General features: G+C 60.0%; 1 long non-coding RNA gene across 1 annotated transcript; it reads left to right on the top strand.

Annotated features, from left to right (window-relative positions):
* Positions 1–7899: 7899 nt before the first annotated feature.
* Positions 7900–10313, top strand: LOC118002145. The gene is made up of 3 exons (XR_004676961.1): positions 7900–8170; positions 9539–9589; positions 10060–10313. It is a non-coding gene; the product is annotated as an uncharacterized LOC118002145 (long non-coding RNA).
* Positions 10314–13198: the final 2885 nt, after the last annotated feature.

Raw genomic sequence — 13198 nt, 5'->3', positions numbered from 1 at the left:
GCCAGGGGCCCCCAAAGACCCATGGTAGAGTGAGCCATCCCCGGGTATCCTGGGGTGAGTGCCAGAGGCTTGGCTTTCCCCAGGCCCCAGGCCCCCCTCCCCCATCTACACCACAGACTCTCGGTCCCACCTGGCCCAGCCCCCCATTGCCCCTCTTCATAGACAGCAGTGCCACTCACTGGCCTTCCTGTCCCCACCAGACCCTTTGATGTGTTCACACAGCAACTTGCTGAAACCCAGATCTGACCAGGCTTCTGGCTTCCAGCTGCCTGGGTGATCAAGCCTTTCAGTGCTCAGTGCTCTGAGCTGCTGGGCTAGGCACAGCTTTCCTGGTCCTGGGTGTGCATGTGTGAAGTCATCCATGAGGGCGTGTGGCTGTGTCCAGTGAGAGCGCTGGGCTACCGCGGGATATTCCCAAGAGCTTTTGCTGCAGGGGGTGGGGGTGGGGGTTGGGGAGGGCATCCCGAAACCAGCTTTTCCTCCATCTGTCTCTTAGCAATCAGAGCTCCTGAGGCCCCACCTTCCAACTCCCCTCAGTCCTGGGCCTCAGAGGACCAGGGAGGATCCATGTGGCCTTGGTCAGAACAGTTTGTGGGCACAGAACTGGGTTCTGACCCCCACAGATGGAGTCGCAGGCCTGGCTTAAGTCCCTGCTCTGAGATGACAGGAGCCACACGATTGAAGGGCTCTCCTTCCCCTGCCCCAGGGCCCGGCCAGATCTGAGGCTGGAGGGACTTGACCAGCTTAGTCCCTGCTCTGTAGCTCAGAGACAGAACCCTCTATAGTCTGTCCAACCCAGAAGGGTCCCCCACCACTGATACTGTCCCTGTGCTTTGGCCTTTGTCCACCAGACAAAGATGTGGGCCCCTCAGGGCCGAGGCCTTGTTCTGGGTCCCCTTCCCTGCCCTCCTTGCTGCCTGCCACTGCCCAACTGGACCAAGCACACTATCCCGTGCCTGTCACAGGCTCTGACCACCTGCTAGATGGGCCCTGGCACCATCCTCCCTGGGTGTGGCCCCTGGACACTGGCTGGTCAGGTGGAATCACCCATTATTGGAGTAGCGATCCCCCGGCACCTGCAGGTCAGCCGAGGTAGCCCCTGGGATGTCTGGCTGTGTTCTTGCCCCGTGTCCGCAGCCCATCCGGCCTCCAGGGGATGGTGTTTCCTGGTGCAGGGAGGGCATCCAGGGGAAGGGCCCTGAGCAGCCCCCTGCCCGGGGCTGCCCTGTGCCCCATCCTGTGGAGCCTCATCCTGGGGAGAACGTGCCTCACCGGGGCGGCAGGTGTGGACCCTCTGCTGTTGTCCCGAAGGTCACACCCTGGCCCCGGGCTCGGATGAGGTCCAGCCTGCAGGCCCCTCCCCGGGGGTCTGTGACTGCCCCAGGCAGGGAGACCGGCTTAGTGGGGAAGCAGCAGCTCCCCCAGGCCTGAGCCGGGTGGGGGCGCGGACAGCAGGCTCGGTACTGGGTACCCAGCACCCCGCCTCCGGGCTTGGCCTCGAGCAGGGCGTGGCCTCAGCTGGTTGGGGCGGGGTCTGCTTCCCAGCCCGAGGGCCCCTCCTGCCCCCAGTCTTCCCTCCCTTGGAGGGGTCGGTGTCGCCAGGCGGGGTCCTGCCGCTCCCCCCATCCCCCACCCCCTGCCCCGGCGCAGGGCTCTCCCCACCAGCAGCCACCCCCTCCTCGGATCCAGGGTCTTAGATATGGAGACAATGACGACCTGGACAATGAGGGGTGCTTTGGCTCTGCCTGGGGCACCATCCACCTTTCTCGGGGGTCCCCCCCACCCGAGCCTCCACCCAAACTCACCCCAGACTGCGGACCTCCCTGGCTCACGTCTCTGCGCCTGCGCGTCCCTGGTCCATCCTCAAAACTGGCCCTCTCCGAGGGGGACCCTGTGTAACTTCTTATTTCCAGCAGGTCCTACTACACCACCCCCTCCCAGACGCAGGGCCCCCGACCTCCCAGCAAGTTGCCAGGCCAGTCCGATGTGCCACCGCTGAGGGACGTCGGCGGGTCACTTCCACAACGGCCGCCAGCATCGTGGCGCTACTTGGCCTCGAGGATCCTGTCCTACAGGACCTAGGACGGACTCTTCCCAAAGCGGGGTGACTTGTGGTCCTGAAGGGCCGGGAAGCTGAGAACTGGCAGTTCTCCCAGAGCAGGAAGAAGGGCTACATCTCACCCACCCCCAACCACACCTGGGAAGTCGTTTGTTTGTTTTGAGGGGGAAAGGAGGTTTCCAGAACCACAGTGGGTGGGCAGAGTCTGCAGGTCCACGGTCCTCACGGTTTGGGGTCTGTCCACAGTAGAGAGATGGAGCTGCAGAGGCTCAGCACGCCCCTCTGAGCGAGCCCAAGGGTCCTGTGCATAGTGGTTGCTCCTCTTGCGTCTGTATTCTCGTACAGAAAATCACAAGTGCTGCTACCTTTTTTTTTTTTTTTTCGAGCCCCTGTTGAGAGCTATTAGCTGTCTGTGCAATAATTCAGATGGCCCTGACAGCGGGACTTTGGCTCACAGCTGTATCCCCAGAGCTCAGAACTGTGTCTGATGCACACTGGGCGCTCAGTATACTCTTGTCAATAGATAAGGGGGCCCAAGACGGTAAAGTCACTGCCCCAGTTGGAATGATCCCCTGGAGAAGCAGGGCTGGACCGGGAGGCCCAGCTTGTCACAGCAGGTGCTACCCTGGGGCTGGAGAGTCCCTTTGAGAATCCCTGAAAACAGTGTGTGCTGAAGGAAGCTGCGGAGGGCTATGGAATCATTGTGGTGAGTGGCACCATTGTACCCATTCTGACCTGACTCCTAAGTTGGTCAGATTCACCCCACGGACCAACACATTTCTCCAGCTCTCTGCTGCCCTGGCTTCCAGGCCATTTATTCAAGTGTATTCCTGTTGTCTGCTCCCAAGAAGAAAGTCCTCCTTGACGTTCCTGGGGCTGACCTCTGCTCTGACACTTCTCACCCCGTGTGATCGCTGCTGGCTTACATGTCGGTCTGGTTCTCACACTGGGGCTCCCTGAGGGCAGAGCTCAAGGGGCCAGCTCCATGGAGGCATCAGCAAATGGTGGATGGAAGGATGGGTAGATGGAAGGCTGGACGGGTGTGTGGGTGCATGGGTGAGTGGGTGGATGGATGGATGAGTAGGTGGGGGGGATGGATAGACACATGGATGGAGAGATGGACAGGATGTGTGTTGGTGGATGGTGCGTTCCCAACAAAGGTCAGCTGACCACCCCTGCCTCTCTGCACACCTGAGTGCCCAGGGCTCCCGGCCAGGAGGGATCATAGAGGCTGGCCATAAAACAGCTGAGGAGGTGGGTGGAGCTTAGCCTGCAGAAGACAAGGAGAGAGCTGCCTTGGCGGGTTTGGAGGGCTCTTCCCTGAGAGAAGGCAAGGATACCCCCTCCCGACTCTGTGGCCCCAGGAGACCAGGGACAGGTGGTGGAAGTGGGAGGGAGGCAGATGGTGCTGGTGCACACCCCCTCTCTTGCTGTGTTCCTGGCAAATGGCAAATGAAACCTGATTTTCCTGTTAACTTACATTTTCAGTTCCAAACATTTTATAATTAACAAAATGTCTTTTTTATGCAAGCAGCACGCTCACAGCCACAAATTGAATAACACTGAGGTGCTTATGATGCCAAGCCATGCGGTGCCCATCCCCTCCCCCAACCATGCTGTCTCCAGGATCTCCTAGGGCTGGTCTTCTACTCCCTGAACTTAGCGCTGCTCACAGCTGACCCGCAGCTCTACATGCTATGTCTGTCTCTAGTCTCTGACTCGCCAAATTTCAGGCACCATGGACTCCTCAATACAAAAGATGGAACTTTAACTATATTAATTACCCTCCTACCTTTCCTATTTATATTACTTTTATTCTTCTGCCACTTAAAAAAATTATTTATTTGAGAGAGAGAGGGAGGGAGAGCACGAGTGGGGGAGGGACAGAGTGAGAGACTCTCAGACTCCCCGCTGAGTGCAGAGCCCTATGCAGGGCTCAATCCCACCACCCCCAGATCACGACCTGAACCAAAACCAAGAGTCGGATGCTCAACTAATTGAGCCACCCAGGTGCCCCTCTTCTGCCACTTTTTTGGTGACTTCAAATAACATTCTCCTACCAAATAACCCAGCAATTCCACTGCTAGGTATACATCTAAGAGAATTGAAAACATATGCCCACTCAAACACCTCTACGTGAATGTTCGCAACAGCACTATTCACGATAGCCCACAGGTGGAAAAACCCAGATGTCCATCAGCTGAGGAATGGGTAAATAAAATGTGGCCTATTTTACAATGGAATATTATTCAGTCATATAAGGTGTGAAGGACTGATCCATGCTATACCACTGAACACATTATGCGAAGTGAAAGAAGCCTGACACACAAAAAGACACTCTTTGTATGATTCCATTTATTTATTTTAAAAAATATTTTATTTATTTGTTTGACAGAGAGAGAGAGCACAAGCAGGGGGAGTGGCAGAGGGAGAGGGAGAAGCAGACTCCCCGCTGAGCAGGGATCCCGATGTGGGGCTCGATCCCAGGACCCTGGGATCATGACCCAAGCTGAAGGGAGACGCTGAACCGACTGAGCCACCCAGGCATCCCTGTATGATTCCATTTATATGAAACATCCAGACAAGGCAAATCCATAGAGAAAGCAAGCCAAGCAGCGGTGGCTGGGGGCTGGGGGAGGGGGAGATGAGGAGTGGCTGCTCCTGGAGTGGGGCGTTTCTTTTGAGATGGTTAAATTAGGGTATGTTTTATGCTAGGTGGATTATATATCAATATAGCTGTTACATGTAAAAATATTTATACTTTCGGGGCGCCTGGGTGGCTCAGTCGTTAAGCGTCTGCCTTCGGCTCAGGGCATGATCCCAGGGTCCTGGAATCGAGCCCCGCGTCGGGCTCCCTGCTCTGCGGGGAGCCTGCCTCTCCCTCTCCCACTCCCCCTGCTTGTGTTCCCTCTCTTGCTGTGTCTCTCTCTGTCAAATAAATAAATAAAATCTTTTAAAAAAAATTTATACTTTCACAGTGACCTTCTCCTTGGGAAGGCAAGGTTACTGGTGGCCTGCCTTCCACTCTACTGTCCCTCCTCAATCAGCCCCAGACACTGAAGCGAAGCACTCAGCAGCTTCAACCTGCAGACACACACCAACAAATGGCAGGAGGCAGAGGGTGCTGGAGGATCTTGGAGGGACAGGGTCCTGTGATCGTAATTGTGATGACAAAACGGTTGGTGGGTACCGAACACTTACCGCACGCCAAGGCGACGGCGCTCGGTGTTTTTACATGTGCTGTGTCATTAAGGCTCAGGATGTCCCGAGGTCGGGTTCATGTCCCCATTTCACAGATCAGGGAACAGCCCCTTAGAGATATCACATGCCAGCTAAAAAGTGGCAGAGGTGGGATTGGAGCCCAAGCCTCTCTGAGTGTAAATCCCAAACTCTTGACCACCTGAGAATGGCCCGCACTTGCTTTCTGTTCCCAAATATGGGATTTTGCATGCTGGTGCCTACTATACCCGTTTTTTCTGCGTGGTCTGTGTCCTTTGTGCAAGGCAAGACCCCTCCCGAGAACGTCCCTCGGTGCGGAGGAGGGCAATAGAGGCAGGGCCCGCCCCACCCCTCTGTCCCACCTGCGCGGTGCCAGCCCGCTCAGACCTTCCTGGGCCTTCATCCTGACCTCAGGTGGGCACCAGCTGGCCTGTGACCGTGACCGCTGTGGGACAGACAATGGGCTGGCTGTTTGCTTCCTGGATGCTGGGATTAGACAATGTTTAGCTTTCCCTTGGTGGCAAAGTCTTTCCCCTCCCTGCTGGGCAGGAACCAGTTCCTGTGGGGCGGGGCCGGCAGCTGGGCCCCCGGCCAGGAGCCTCCCTGCCCCTCTGCCCCCCAGCGGCGCCCATTCCAGAGGTTTAATCATTAACGGGCACGTCTGGCCTTCGGTTGCAGGTTGGAATTTGGGAGCTGTGCCCAGGAGCAATTATCTCTGACACATTATTTTGTGTAAAATCACTTTAGCTGCCATTAGCTGATAAAGCTGGAATGAAGGGGGGGTCCGTGAACCAGTACTGACCGCTTGGCTCGCAGGGCTCCCTGGGAGGTAACTGAGGCACCTGCCTTCTGAGGGCTATGAAGTAGCTGGTAGAAAACTTGCTGTGAAATGTGGCCTGGCAGTGTGTGGTGTGTCCTCAGACCCCTCCCCGCATTGGCCCCACGCGTGGTTTGGGGATTGGCAGAGGGCCCAGAGGTGGGCCAGCGCTGGGCAGATCCAGAAGGAGCTAGGGCCTCTGAGTGAGGGGCCGGTGGGGTAGCTGGCTCCCCCGTCGTCCTAGCTGAGGCAGGGAGACCGGGCAGCAGCACCCGCCTCCCATCCTGCTAGGGGGAGTCTCCCCTGCAGGGAGCAGGCTGCTGCAGGAGCCAGCTCCTCATCCCATGTGTATTCCAACTCAGGGTGCCCGGGCAGCGCTGTCCTCGGCCTGAGTGGCCTGCTGGAAGTCGCCAACAGGTGCTCGAAGCCTCCTCTGGCCCCCCTTCCCGCGACCCCGGAGACAGCTGGCCTACTCTCGCGCCGACTCCGTTCTCCCGCCGGCTCCTGAGGACAGCCCGGCAGGCATGGGGGCCTCCGGACCGGAGCCGGCTGCCCTCGCTGGCTTTGTGCTGCTCTGGCATTTTGGGGGGGCTGGCTGGAAGGGGCGGCTGATTTAGAGAGGCCCGCTTGGGAAGCAAGCAGGGTGCTCGCTCTCCCTATCTCCTTCACAGGATACTCTGCTCCCCCGGGGCTTTATTCTCAGGGCTCCCACCCTGTCCGTTCGCTCTTAGCTCACCGCTCCCCCACACCCCGGCCTTGTCAGCTGGGGGAGCTTTGGAGTCCGGTGAGTCGACAGCTCTCATACCGGGAGGGGCTGAAGGGGCCGGGTACACACGGGGTCAGGTACACATGGGGTCAGGGCCAGAGCTGACGTAGGAAAGAACGTTAGGGTTTGAAGCTGACGGCTAAGAAAGAATTCTTGAGACGTCTTTGTTGCAAAAAGGTGGTTTTAGTAAAGCCCGGGGACAGGACCCGTGGGCAGAAAGAGAGGCACCGGGGTCCTGAGGAGCGGCCCGTTATATACTTTCAAGTTGGGAGGGGGTTCGCGAGAGTGTAAGTCTCCCAGGTATTTTGGAAACAAGGTTTCCAGGATCCTGAGGGGTCTAGCTAGTGTTGGGAAAGGTCATTTATTACCGTTTAGTAAAAACTTGGTCGTGAGACCCTTTCAGATGTATATCGGTGGGTCATATGCTTGGGGGATGATTGCCGACATGTATCTTGTCGGTGGAGGGGGGCGGTGTAGAGATAAAGGAAGTTTCTAAAGGAATTTTTATCTGTTAAAGTAGACGTACAGGGTCCTGGGGGTCAGGCTAAGGTCGCCTTTTGCCCTTCAGCGAAGGATCAGCATTGAGACGGCTGAGCTCCTAGAGGGACGTCCCACTGCCCGTTTCCAGGACTTGCCAGTGGCTGGAGGTGGAAAGGAAATGTCATAATTGTTCTTCTGCCTCTGTTTCCCACATCAGAGTCCCTGCCTGTTCCCCAACCGGCCCTGGGCCTCCCTGTGGGGCTCTGGGCTTTATCTCCTCTCTGATCTGCGAGGCTTTGGGGCCTCCCTGGCCGACCGCCTCGGCCGCAGCTCCCAGACACTCCCAGAGGCTCTGACTGGCCGTGAGTGGGCCTGGCTGCAGCACCGGAAGGGCTGGCCGGAGTCACAGGATGGGCACACCCCTGGTCGGGGCTTGCCTACCGCCCCCCTGGGAGCCTTCCTGGAATCCAGGAAACGAAGGAGGACTTGGGCAGGAGCCCCCAGGGGCCCGACAGCCCCCCCCGTCTTGCTGCAGGACTCCCGGCCCTGGTCCGGGCCCTGCCCCAGTGCAGGGGTGCTCACGGGGAAGGCCAGCGGGGCTTCCTGCCCTTCACACCCTGGCTGCCTCCATGCTCCCTGCAGCACAGCAGTGGCCTCCCTGCTTTGGGCTGGCCCCATCCACTCTCGGCCCGGCTGCCTGGATTAGAGTCGTTTACTAGTCTCTGATGCTCGGGGGATCAGATCTTCAAAAACTTGACCCACAGAGAGGTGGTTGCACAGATCGGTGGAGAAAGGACGCCCGTCTGGAAACAGGGTTTGCAGAAAGCAGGTTGGTTCTTCAGTAGTTTTATTTCACCGTTACATTTCAGGGAGACAAAATCACTAAGCGTAAGCAACACTACCCCTGGAACCTTTGAAAGAAATCACAGCTGCGGGGGCCCCCCTCCCCCACGAGGAGGGGCGTTCTTGCCCTGGGGTGAGCATGGCCACCTGTCCTCCTGCCAGGCTCCACGCAGGGCCCGGAAGGTGCATCTCCCCAAACAAACAGGCTGTGTTACCTCCAGGGCCACAGCGGAGAGGGAGAAGATACTTTCCAGATGTTTGGGGAGTTGCTTCCCATTCTGAGCCCTGCCCAGGCAGAGCTCGGGCTGAACCCTTTGCGTATCCTCCAAATGGCAACTTCCCCGGGGCAGGAGGGACCAGCCAAGAAGCCGCAGGCCTGGGTGGGGTCCCTGGAGCCCTGCTCCCACTCACGTGCGGGCCTGTGAGGGCTGGCGCTGGGGGTCCCCGCGCTGGCTGGGGGGACGGACCTGGCAGCTGCCCACTTCTGCTCAGTGCCAAGTGGGATGGGCTGGGCGGGGAGGCAGCCTGTGAGCAGGAGGCCTGGCAGAGGGGCTCGGTCAGCCCTTCCGGGCATACCTGACAGTCAGGACCCGGCCGGGATGAGCCAGACCCGCCCCAGGCTCAGAGCCCTGGCCTCCAGAGACCAGCCCGGAAGCTGCTATTCACGGGCTGCGGGGTTAAGGATGAGGTGTTTGTCGGGGTGACCCGTGATTCAGCTCCTCGAGCCTCTGTCTCCTCATTGGAGAGATAGGGATGAGAATCCTGCACTGCGGCGGGGCAGTTGTGAGGACGAGGCCACGCAATCTGGGCGCCCTGCGTGTGGTCAGAACTCAGGATGATGCCTGGATGTGTGCCCGGGTGGAGAGCACAGGATGTCTGGAAACCTCGAGGCCTGAGAGAAGCTTCATGCTCACAGGCTGGGGTGTGAGGTCAAATGCAGAGGGCAGCAGAGGGCTGGTCCCACGGGAGGGCCTGAGAGCTGGGCCCTAGGGCCGGAGAGGTGGCTCCCTGTCCTCGGCTGCCTGTCGGGCTCCCTGGACGGCACAGGCCTGCTGGCTCCGGGGCTCGGTCGCCTCTCCATTCAAGATTCCCAGGCTGCCCGGAATACCTCGCCCGATGTCCGATACTGCGGTTCAGAAAATGTCAGTCCGAGAATGTGTCCTGGTCTCTTGAGATTCTCCTGACCCTTCCTTGGTCCCCGCTCCCCCAGCAATGCTGTGAGGCTGCTTCCCTGCAGCTGAGATTCTTGCAGGAGAGGAAAGCGAGGCTCAGAGCAGAAAGAACTCACTTGGAGTTCCACAGTGGGCTCAAGGCTTTAAACCCGAGGCTGATCCTAAGTCCGTTTTATTGCCAGGACCTGGAGGGAGACTGAGAAGACCGTCCACGGCCCGAAGACCCAAAGCTGGTGGGTGAGGACTCCACCCCTGCCTGTGGCACTGGGGAGCCTGCTGTCAGCCCCCACCTGCGGATGTCCGTCCCTGATGGTGCGAGGGTCCAGCCCTGACTCGGGAGAGCCCAACACAGCTCTGCAGGGGGCCACGGCCATCAGGACAGACCCCTACCTCGGGGGCCCCCAGCCACTCCCCATTCTCCCTCTACATAGGGGTCCCGTGGCCAAGCCTGGGCCCAGTCGTCCTGCCCACGGTATTGACCCCAGTGTGGGCCCCCGACACAGGCTGACCGGTCAGAATCTCCCTCCTGGAAATCGGACTCTGAACTGGCCACGCCCAGAGACAGACAGCCCTTTCCTTCTCTATGCAAGAATATTAAAAATTACGTTTCATGACTGCATTGGCATAACGATGAATAGATTCATATTCCACTTCTAGACATTTTCTTCAGCCTAAAAGTTCATTTCTCTCCTTCTGATTGTAGAAGAAATAAGAACATTTCTGGGGGCCTGAAGGCACCCTGAGCCGTGGCCCTGAGCCTGCTGTGTCTCGTGGAGACAGTACCTACAAAAGGAGGCGCCCATCTCAACACTGTGGGCGAGCTGGCCAGGGAGACGCCGTCCTCCTCCCAGCCCGTCTCCTTTCGCATTAGTTGCCCAGACCCGGTTTGTGAGTGCTGGCGGCAGAAAGAACTGAGGATGGCCTTCTCACCACGGCTGTGACCCCGAGCCCCCATTTCACAGGTGAGGACACTGAGGCCCAGGGCCCTGCTGGGGATCCAGAGCCAGGCTCTGAGAATCCATGTGCAGGTTGTTCACTTGAAAGAACGGGAAGAAGCTCCGTCCTCGGTTTCTCCTGCTACCCTTCCCTTCCTCCCCGTGCTTCCCGGGTTGCTCTTAGACCGGGTCCCGGCACAATGGGGTGGGAAAACGAGTCGGGGGCCGAGGCGGGGCAGGCGGGCAGTGGCTACTCCAGACCCCTCAGGTGCCACCCCCTCACGCCTCCCCGCATCCCTTGACACCCTCCGTGTTCCTGGCAAAGGGAGGCATCCCAGGGCCACACTGTAAGAGGACAGTCCCCTTTGGGGATGTGTGTGAAGCCAACAACTTCACAGCTCTGTCCGGAGAGCAGCGTCAGGCCCTTGCTCACTCAGGGTGGAGGTGCTGTCGGGCCATTTCCGGCCCCCAGGCCCCGCGGGGCTCCACCAGCCTTTCCCTAGAGCAGGAAAAGACGTGGGAAGTGTGGAAGCGAAACTAGAAGCTCTGGCCAAGTCGGGGCAGGCCTGGAGCCGGCGGCCCTCACATCTCCAGCCTTCTGAAGGCTGGGCTTGGGCATGCCCAGCACCAGGCTGGGTCCCCGCTGGACTCCCTCCCCTCACGCTTCCCAGGTACCTCCTGGGCCCCCGGCCCCCAGATGGACACGGGACCATCCAAGCCTTGTGTGGGGGACACTGCGACTCATGTGGGTGGCCGGCCAGGGCCTGCAGGGTGGACCGAGGCTGTGCCGTCCGTCCCGTGGCCGGCCCTGAGGGAGCACAGGGGTGCTGGCCTTGGAACCCCACGGAGCTGGAGGGAAGAAGCCAGCTGCCCTGCAGCCTTCCCGACCAGGAGGGCCTGAGCATACGCTGTTGTGCCCCCGAGTCTACTTGTGGCAACAGCTTCCCTCGGGGCTGTTGTGGCGCTGGGATGAGTCACACACACGGTACCCAGTGGGCATGTGAGTCTCCCTGCCCCACCTGCTCTGGATGTGGGGCCCCCCTCACCTCTGCCCACCCACTGCCCAGATGGCCGGACTCCCTCCCGAGCTGCCTCTGCCGTCTACCATTTCCTAGACAGGTTACATCGAAGGGCCGGGCGGAGGTGGGTGGTTCGTGAATCCCCCAAGCACCAGCACCTGCTGTGCCCGCCCCCAGCCCATCCTCACCACCCCTCCGCTCCTCCTATGGTTGAGCTGGGACCTGGGCTCCTCCCTCAACCCTGGGCTTGGGGCTGAAGCTTGGTGCTGGGACAGCACAGGGCAACCCCAGGGCTCTGTCTGGAGCCGCGGGAAGGCACTGGGTGTGGTCTGGAGAACCCAGAGACCTGCCTTTCATTCCACCCGTCCCCTCCAGGGCCATCACATCTCTGGGAGCTTCTGTTTCCCCACCAGCCACGTGGAAATCCCAGCTCTTGCCCCCGCCCTCCCCCGCCACTGCCGAGAGTGGAGAGAGGCGCCGTGTAAACTGTAAAGTGCTGTGCAGCAGGAAGCAGGGCTCCTCTCTGAGGCAGCCCCAGAGCACCTGCCGCTTCTCCAGGCTGGCGCCCGCCACCTCCCCCTCCTGCACGCAGCTGCCCTCCCCGCGGACTTGCTCATCCTCTGGCCACGTGAGCTGACGGGGAAGGTGAGGCAGGCGTGATGATGACCCGAGTGCAGGTGAGTCACATGCCGCAGGACGAGGAAGTGGGGGGCAGGAGTGTGCATCACGGCTGCAGCGAGCGCCCCCTCCCTTTGTGCACCCCAGCTCTGGGCCCACAGCCTGCCAGGGGCCCTGCTGGGGGTGCCGGGCCGAGAGGACAGCTAGGCGACCGGGGCCACGGGCAGGGCACTGGGGGGCCCCGCGGGGCAGGAGGTGGGCGCTTCCCCGGAGCCATCATCACAAAAGCCTCAAGTGGAAGGGAGCCTTTAGCACCTGCTCCAGGGAGGTGACATGTGAGCTTGAGGGGAATGAGACATTAGCCGTGTGACCTTTCAGGGCTGTCACAGTGTTTGCAACTCTGGTGGCATTTTAAAAGTTACCCAAAGCCTCATACAATGGAAGTGGCTCTGGGCCCTTTGGGAAAGCTGCTCTGAAGTCTGAGTCCCTCGGCCAGGACAGAAAGCAGGGCTCTGAGGGCAGAGCGGGGCAGGGGAGCGGGGCCCCAGGAGGAGCGGGGCAGGGGAGCGGTTGGGATCAGGGCCGGGAGTGGGCAGAGCAGCCCTGGAGGAGGGGCTGGGGCAGCAGTTGCAGGGGTTGGGGGACGGGGGTCGGGGTTAGGGTGAGCACCTCTAATGTTGTGGGTGCCTCACTCGCCTCAGCCCTGTCCCTGCCCGGCAAGCTTCTCTCTCTACACGAGGGAAACCGGCCTTCTGTCTGGGGCAGGGGCGGGAGAGGGGCGCACGCTGGGGAGGGCCACCCGAGGGCCGCCCCCCCAGGCCAGGTCTGTCCTTCCTTCCTGCAGGACGCAGCCTCTGCACAGCGCCAGCCTCGTGGGGAGTGTCCCCCCCCAGGAGGCCCAGACATGAGCGGCAGGCGGGCAGGGCGTAGGAGCGGAGGAGTCCCCGGCTGTGCCCGTGGAATCAGTGCCCCGCGTGGGGTGGCCGGGGCGCCTCGGGGGCCGGAGGTCGGGACAGCCACCCCGACAGGCTCTCACGGTGCCAGCCCCCGGCGGCCTGGGGGATTATGACTGATTGTTTTTAAAGTGCCCTGTTGTTATTTTCTGATTACCAAAGCGATACACGCTCATGATAAAGACCTTTAAGCACCGAGTGGGTGGTTATGAGCTGGCTTCAGGGATGGGGAGGTGACGCACTGCATCGAGATTCATCAGCATCAGCAGCAGGAGGACAAAAAGGATTTAGTGAGCTTCCCCCGGGGACACAGGAGG

This window comes from Mirounga leonina, unplaced genomic scaffold (genome assembly GCF_011800145.1).
Source record: "Mirounga leonina isolate KUSES-001 unplaced genomic scaffold, KU_Mleo_1.0 Mir_82, whole genome shotgun sequence".
Lineage (NCBI taxonomy): Eukaryota > Metazoa > Chordata > Mammalia > Carnivora > Phocidae > Mirounga > Mirounga leonina.
The sequence above is the reverse complement of the archived record's forward strand: the minus strand, read 5'-3'. Positions and strand labels throughout refer to the sequence as shown.